General features: G+C 35.7%; 1 non-coding gene across 1 annotated transcript; it reads left to right on the top strand.

The window, feature by feature from the left end:
- Positions 1-986: 986 nt before the first annotated feature.
- On the top strand, positions 987-1,058 carry TRNAC-ACA (transfer RNA cysteine (anticodon ACA)). The gene has a single exon. It is a non-coding gene; the product is annotated as a tRNA-Cys (tRNA).
- Positions 1,059-8,176: the final 7,118 nt, after the last annotated feature.

Raw genomic sequence — 8,176 nt, 5'->3', positions numbered from 1 at the left:
AATTACACAAAATACTATGAAATATAGATTCAATGTGCGAACTCATTTACAGTTACAGGAATTAAGAGCACGTATTCTACAGTTAGCAGCTGTGTGTTCAGATTCTGAGTCTGTCTTTGATGGTATGACAGTGTCTTTCACCTCTTAATTCTTTGCACTATCTGTGCTTCTAACAGTTGTCTACCATTGGGATCCTCACGTGACACCCTCCACCTCACAACCCTTAACATAGTATCGTGGACTTAGCAAAGGACTTGTCAGTCTTCTCCTGAGAGATTTAGAATGACTTCCCAGTGGCTTTTGTTTCCAGACCAGATCCCTCCAGATAAGTCAGAAGTTTTTTTTTTTTTTTTTTTTTTAACCATTTTTTTTTTTTAAAGCCTTAAGTAACTGTCACAAGTGTCAGTCAGGAAGGTGCGAGCTGAAAGGAAGCCAGGCACAGTGCTGACGTAGCTGACAATTTGTTGGAAGTGGCAACAGCAATGAACCAAGGATGACAGAAGGATAACAATCAAATTTTACTGACTAATAGAGTTTAATGGCCAAGAAAAATTAGCATAGAGACTAAGATGAAAACAAGAAACTCCATCCAAATATATTATTATTTATAAGGGTTGGTTATAATATTTTAAATATTTACTCACAGCATAAAAGACCTGCCTCACAATACCATTATAAATAGAATGTACTTTTTAAGAGTGGCTTTTTATAATGAACTCTAGCCCTGTGAGCACTTAGTTATGGAGAGTTATCTAAGAATGAATGAGCATAAAAGATTATCAGTAAACACTGATAATCATATCTCAAATAAACAATCAAACAAAAGCAAATTAAGCGAGCAAGCAACTTTTAAAATATGTTTAAATATCTTATTTACATAAAGAGTTATGTATATATATGTATCCTCTGTTGGTTTTGTTTCTGAGGAAAACATTGGCTAAGATGCAAGAATTTCCTGGTAATAAATAAAAGTTCTGTAACTTGCTTCCCAGGTGGCTCAGAGGTTAAAGCGTCTGCCTACAATGCAGGAGACCCGGGTTCGATCCCTGGGTCGGGAAGATACCCTGGAGAAGGAAATGGCAACCCACTCCTGTATTCTTGCCTGGAGAATCCCATGGATGGAGGAGCCTGGTGGGCTACAGTCCAGGGGGTCGCAAAGAGTCAGACATGACTGCGTGACTTCTCTTAAGAATACAGATGTTAGGAGGATCCCTTGGACTGCAAGGAGATCCAACCAGTCTACTCTAAAGGAAATCAGTCCTGAATATTCATTGGAAGGACTGATGCTGAAGCTGAAACTCCAATACTTTGACCACCTGATGCAAAGAACTGACTCATTTGAAAAGATCCTGATGCTGGGAAAGACTGAAGGCAGGATGAGAAGGGGATGACAGAGGATGAGATATTTGGATGACATTACTGGCTCAGTAGACATGAGTTTGAGTAAACTCCAGGAGTTGTGATAGACAGGGAGGCCTGGCATGCTGCAGTTCATGTGGTAGCAAAGAGTCAGACATGACTGAGCAACTGAACTGACCAAATGAACTGAACTGAACTGAAGAAACAATAGGAGTACAGGATGCACAGAGCTCAAAAATAAGCTCTATATTCTAAATGTATATGCTTCATTGTTTTGGTCATTAGAAATCTTCATGTAAATCTTTAACTGGGACTACAATTCCATGTCTCCTTTAAATCATATATTCATTTTTCACTAACAGAAGTCATATTTTATTTGACACGTATGCTGGACTTCAAAGAGATTATTTCCTTACACCATGAAGTGATGAACATAAAATCTACTATTATGTTTCCTAAATGCACAGAGTAACATTATTAATATTTTCCTAAGTTCAGCCTTGATTCTGATACTATATTTTCTTCACCAAATGTGAATAGCAGTTTTAGAAATTTGATATATCCAAAGGAGACTTGAACTCTTCCGTGCTTCGATTGTCGTAAAGTCATTGCAATTATTTCTATCATGAACATCTAAGTGAAACATCACACCCTCTTTTCCTCTGAAGAAATGTCATTGTTTCTGTTTATAATATAAGGTGCATGAGTTCTTAACTTGAGATCCTACCACACAAAATTTTAGAATCTGCTTTATCAACTTTTGTTCTATATCTGTGTAATACAATGTAAGAGAAAGCCAACATATTTCTGTTGGGTGGAGGTAACCACAAAACCAACCAGCATGCTATGAAAACTTTGATAATTTTATCTTTAGGTCAAATTCCTTATCTTTTTAAAGAAGCATTCATTATCTCAAAACTTTTATTTTGATATCATATTATCCAAGATTTAATTTACTGTTCCAGTTTGTCTTGTGACAAAAGTATACAACAAAAATAGCAAAGTAGACAGAAAGCAAATGTCCTCAAGAATAAAATGATACATAGACAATGGTGATACAATTACAATTTATGTCTGCATGTGACAGTAGCAACTGAAACTAGAGTTCTGTGATATTTTATGACACTGACAGTATTAATTTTTCCTAAATACTGTTCCCTGAAAATAAATCACTTTATAATATTATATTTGTAATTGGTGGTTTGAATAGTTTTAAAATAATAAAATAATTTTTTAATTTTTCACCAAAATATAAATAAAACAAAAATATGTAGTCAAAATACTTAATTTTTCTCCCCCTTTTAAACCAAGCATTCAGCTAACAGTTTTACAAGGTTCTGTATCTATTATATTTGAAGGACACAATATATCACAATATGCAAACAATTTCTATATTAAACTGTGTAATTTCAGATGAGGAAAATGGGAATATTAGAAATTAATGTTTTAAGTAAAAAAATAAAAAGGAGTTTGTTATCTCACATAATGTGCAGTTATCAACTTATTGGCTCTCATCTCCAAATTCACCCTTTCAGAACTGATTAAAACTAACACGTGGATTTATTCCAAGGGCACAAGGATGATTTGACATTTGCAAATCAATAGTGTGATACACCATGTTAACAAGAGTAAGGATAAAAATCACATGATCATCTCAATAAACACAGAAAAAGCATTCAACAGAATTCAACATCCATTCATGATAAAAATCCTCTTCAAGGTGGATGTAGAGAGAACTTATCTCAACATAATAAAGGTCACTTACTATAAACTCACAACTAACTTCATACTCAGTGGTAAAAAGCTAAAAGCCTTCCTCAAAATTCAGGAACAAGACAAAGATACACTCTCTTGCCAGTTCTATTGAACATAGTGTTGGAAGTCTTGGACACAAAAATCAGACAAGAGGAAGACATAAACATCAAAACAACATCCAAATTGGAAGGGAAGAATTTATACTGTCATGGTTTTCAGACAACATAGTACTTTATACAGAAAACACTAAGGTCTCTACCCCCAAAAACTCTTAGAACTAATAAGTGAATTCAGAAAAGTTGCAGGATGGATACAAGGTTAACATACAAAAATCTGTAGCTTTATTATACACTTATAAAGAACAATCAGAGAGAGAAAGAGAAAAAAAAAATCTCAGTTAAAATCACATCAAAAAGAATAAAATACCTTGGAATAAACTTAACCAAGGCAGTTATAGACCTTTATTCTGTTCTATAAAATATTGATGGAAGAAGCTGAAAATGATCTCATGGTCTTGGAAGAGGATCTTGGAAGATCTTGGAAGGTCTTGGAAGAATTAATATTATTTAAATGGACAAAATAATCAAAGAAATCTACAGATTTAATGCAATTCCTATAAAAATACTCAGGACAATCTTCACAAAACTAGAACAAACAATCCTAAAATTCACATTGAACCACAAAAGAACCAGAATTGCCAAAGTAATGATGAGACAAAAGGACAAAGCTGGAGGAATCATCTGCCACAATTATCAAAACAGCATGGTACGTGCACAAAAATAGAGCACCCAGAAATGAACTCACCCACCTATGATCAATTAATCTATAACAAAGTAGGCAAGAATATTCAGTGGAGAAAAGGCATGCATGTGTGCTAAGCCACTTCAGTAATGTCTGACTCTCTATAACCCCATGGAATGTAGCCCACCAGGCTCCTCTGTCCATGGGACTCTCCAGCCAAGAATACTGGAGTGGGTTGCCATGCTCTCTTCCAGGGAATTTTCCCAACCCAGGGATTGAACCCAGGCAGTTCCATTCCTGAGTATACATCTGGAAAAAAAAAATGGACACAGTAATTCAGAATTGTACATATACCCCAATGCTCATGGTAACATTATTTGCATTTAGGACAGGGAGGCCTGGCGTGGTGTGATTCATGGGGTCGCAAAGAGTCGGACACGACTGAGCAACTGAACTGAACTGAACTGAAGCTATGAAAGCAACCCAAGTGCCCATCAACAGATGAATGGATATAGAAGACACAACACTACTCACCCTTAAAAAAGAATGAAATTCTGCCATTTGCAACAATGCGGATGAATCTACAGTATATTACACCTATGAAATGTCAGAGAGAGACACTTACATGTGGAATCTAAAACATAAAACAAACACAAGTGCATAGTAAAACATAAACAGACTCACAAATGTAGGAAACAAAACTAGTAGTTACCAGTAGGGAGAGGGATGGGGAGAGAAGCAGGTTAGGGTTATGGGATTAAGAGATAAAAACTATGACACATGAAATCAATAAACAACAAGACTGCACTCTGTAGCACAGGGGATTTTAGGAGAGAGAAATAGATACATATATGGAGGGAAATAGAGAAATGAATGCGACAGATGTAATGTGTGTATATACAGACATATGTTTTTATTCTGGAGAGATGCTTAGAAGTTGGATTACTGACTCAAACCTGTGTGCAGTTAAAACATGAATAGATGCTATCAATTTATCCTGCAAAAATTTAGCAGTACATATTTTCACGGATATTATGAGAGTTTCTTATTGTCCATAATTATACAGGAATTCTGCTTGTCAACTCTTTCTCTAGAAGAGAAACTGTCTTCTTCTTTTAATTTGGATTATCCCGATTAGCCATGAAAAGGAGTATATTTTCACAAGTTTATTGACAATCTATGTTTTTTTCTTCTATGGTTTGCTTATTTACATCTTCTGTCAAAATATGTTTCTTTTTATTTGCTTCTTTTAGGAGCTCTTTGCAAATAATGACTATTGATTGTTTTAAGTGCTAAAACTAATTTATCTCAAGCTGTTTTGACATTTTTTAAAAAGCCATTGAAAGATACTGCTATTTTCAGTTGATTGTTTATCACTAGATCTCTCCCAACACTCCAGCAGGTGTTTCCACTACCTCTGTGGGTCTTCTCAACCACTCACCTTATCAAAATGATTACCTTACTTCAAGTTTCGAATAAAATTCTGTCATCTCTCTGCCATCTTATTTGTAGCTGTCCTTGATTTTCCATTTCTCTGAATAACTCATTTGGTAGTTAAACGTTTTTAGCATTTACTTTGTAGTGGTTATGTTTCATTTGGACATCTGACACATGAAATGTATTTTCAACTTTATTAAGACATTTAACTTATTAGGCATCATTTGATTGCTAAGAAAAGAGGAAAATTCAACCTTCCTAGTGTAAAATCAGAACCCATTATATTAAACAATGAATACGCACAGGTTCCCAATACAGTGAAATGAACCAGCCTTCTATCCCTTGCCCCAACAGGAGAGCACATCTTACTACAGAGCTCCCCGTGGGATCAGGTTGACTCCAGACTGCATGAGAGACCACGACTTGCTTGGATTCGTTCAATGTGCCGTTCTCCCCTCTTAGACTTTCTGTCACACACATGAGTTTCTGTCTTAGGCTCTTGTGGTATGGAACAAACCCTGAGAGAGAAGGCAGTAAGAATGAAAACTAGGAAGAGGCGTTGTTTTTTATCACAAGAAAAAGTGTTTACCACGGGTTCAATCCCTGGGTTAAGAAAATCCCCTAGAGTTGGAAATGGCAACTCATTCTAGTGTTCTTGTCTGGGAAATCCCATGGACAGAGCAACCTGGTGAGCTACAGTCCATGGCATCGTAAAGAGTAAGACACGACTGAGCGACTACACAGCAATGACATTACAATTTTACTTGGCGAAAAAAGGAAAACAAGTTCCCCCGTCTGTGTTTTTAAACTTGAAGTCAAGACTTTATTTTGAGTTAACTGGATAATTCTCTGATGACACACAGGTAAACATAGCTTGTAAAATTGATATTATCTCAGAATTAATCTTTTCTTTCCATCCCCAAGACAGTGCATATTAGCAAAATCTCAAACCTAAAAGGAAAGGTCATATAATATTACAAATAGATAGATAAGGTAGCAATAAAGTTCATTTAAAATGCAAGATAACACAGATGTATATATTCATATGCATGTAATGAAAAAGTTGTTTTCATGTAATGAAAAGCTTTTCTTGACACTATACTAAATATTTTACATAATATATCCATTGTGATTGCATTATTTAATCAATTTAAGTGTGTGGATTAGTTGTGCAGTCGTGTCTGACTCTATGCAACCCCATGGACTGTAGCCCACCAAGCTCCTCTCTCTGTGGAATTCTCCAAGTAAAAATACTGGAGTGGTTAGCCATTCCCTTCTCCAGGGGATCTTCCTTGCCCAGGGATCAAAAAATCTGCTGCTTTACAAGCAAATTCTTCACTGTCTGAGCCACCAGAGAATTCTCTGAATAATTTCATTCTCACATATTTCTAAATATAACATAGATCTGACTGTTTTGCTAGTAAAATAAATGAGTGTTTAAAGCTCAATTCAGAGAATTCATAGGATATTCTTATTTTCTCCTTGACTATTTTTCTCTTCAATAAACACAAGATATTTATAAAACCTTGAAAGTTTATTTGAAAGGTGATAATATGATTAAAATTAATAAAGAAAAGGCTGACTCAAATACTCATTTTTTAAAAATTTTCCATAAATGTGTTTTTTAACTGAATAGACCACACTGAGAAGCTAATTTTGGCAACAAGTAGACACAAATACTGTGTTAAATACTATACAGAATATTGCAAAGGGTTTGGAAAACCAAGAATAACCTTACTAAGGTCCATGAGGACCAAAGAGCAAGGCAATGCCTCAGTATTCATCGTAAAGTTACTTTGATACTGAATAACGTGTGTTTCTTAAAAGCCCTGCCTGGGAGAAATCTCCTGTATTATAACAGCACATGGGCTTTCTTTTTCAAACAAAATATAAGTAGGTAAAGAAAATGCAATGTGTGTTCATTAAAAGAAATACGCTGCCATATATCTGGTTGAGGCTCTCTCTATCTTTATCTGATCTAAGTGTTTTGCTAATCTATCCTTAACTACTTTCCTTAATGTGTTTTCCTCCGCATTTGTATTCAACTCCCAGAAAAGTTAATTACGTGAACCTCTTATCTGAAAAGCTCCACTCTCTGAATTAGGCCATGTTTCTCTACATGCACCATGTACATTAAGAACTTCCCCTTCTTATCTGAAACCTTCATTATCCAAATTAAGTCTCTGACCTTCTTTCCATCTTGCTAATTGAGGTTTAATGATATCAGAATTCATATTCTCTGATTTATGCGAGTAAAAGGGGGAAAAGTTTCCTGTCTAACTGGACCAAAATATAATCATTACTCATCTGTATGAAATGGTTTGTTTTGTGGTTGTGTAGCAAATTTCCAATTCAGATCTTTTAAAAAAAAAATCATAGAGAATCAAATAAAATCCTATCATCTCTTGATTTTAGGAGGTAATAGCAAGTTCCTTTTTCTTCAGTATAGTTGACTTACAGCATTTGTAAATTTCTTCTCTACAGTAAAATGATTAAGTTCTGCATATAAACAGAGCTGCTGTTGCCAAGTGGGAGGAGGGAAGGGAGGAATGGGCTGGGAGTTTGAGATTAGCAGATGCAAACTGTCGTATGCAGAATGAACAAGCAACAAGGTCCTCCTGCTGGAGGACTACAGTAGCCTGGAGAGCTATATTCAATATTCTGTGACAACTCATAATGTGTGTTAGTCACTCAGTCGTGTCCAACTCTTTGAACCCCCATGTAGCCTACCAGGCTTCTCTGTCCATGGAATTTTCCAGGCAAGAATACTGAAGTAGGGTGCCATGCCCTTTTCCAGGGCATCTTCCTGACCCAGGGATAGAACCTAGGTCTCCTTCATTCCAGGCAGATTCTTAACCGTCTGAGCCACCAATAGAAAAGAATA

The sequence above is a fragment of the Capricornis sumatraensis genome, chromosome 12, assembly GCF_032405125.1.
Source record: "Capricornis sumatraensis isolate serow.1 chromosome 12, serow.2, whole genome shotgun sequence".
NCBI lineage: Eukaryota > Metazoa > Chordata > Mammalia > Artiodactyla > Bovidae > Capricornis > Capricornis sumatraensis.
This window is presented reverse-complemented; position numbering and strand designations above follow the sequence as displayed.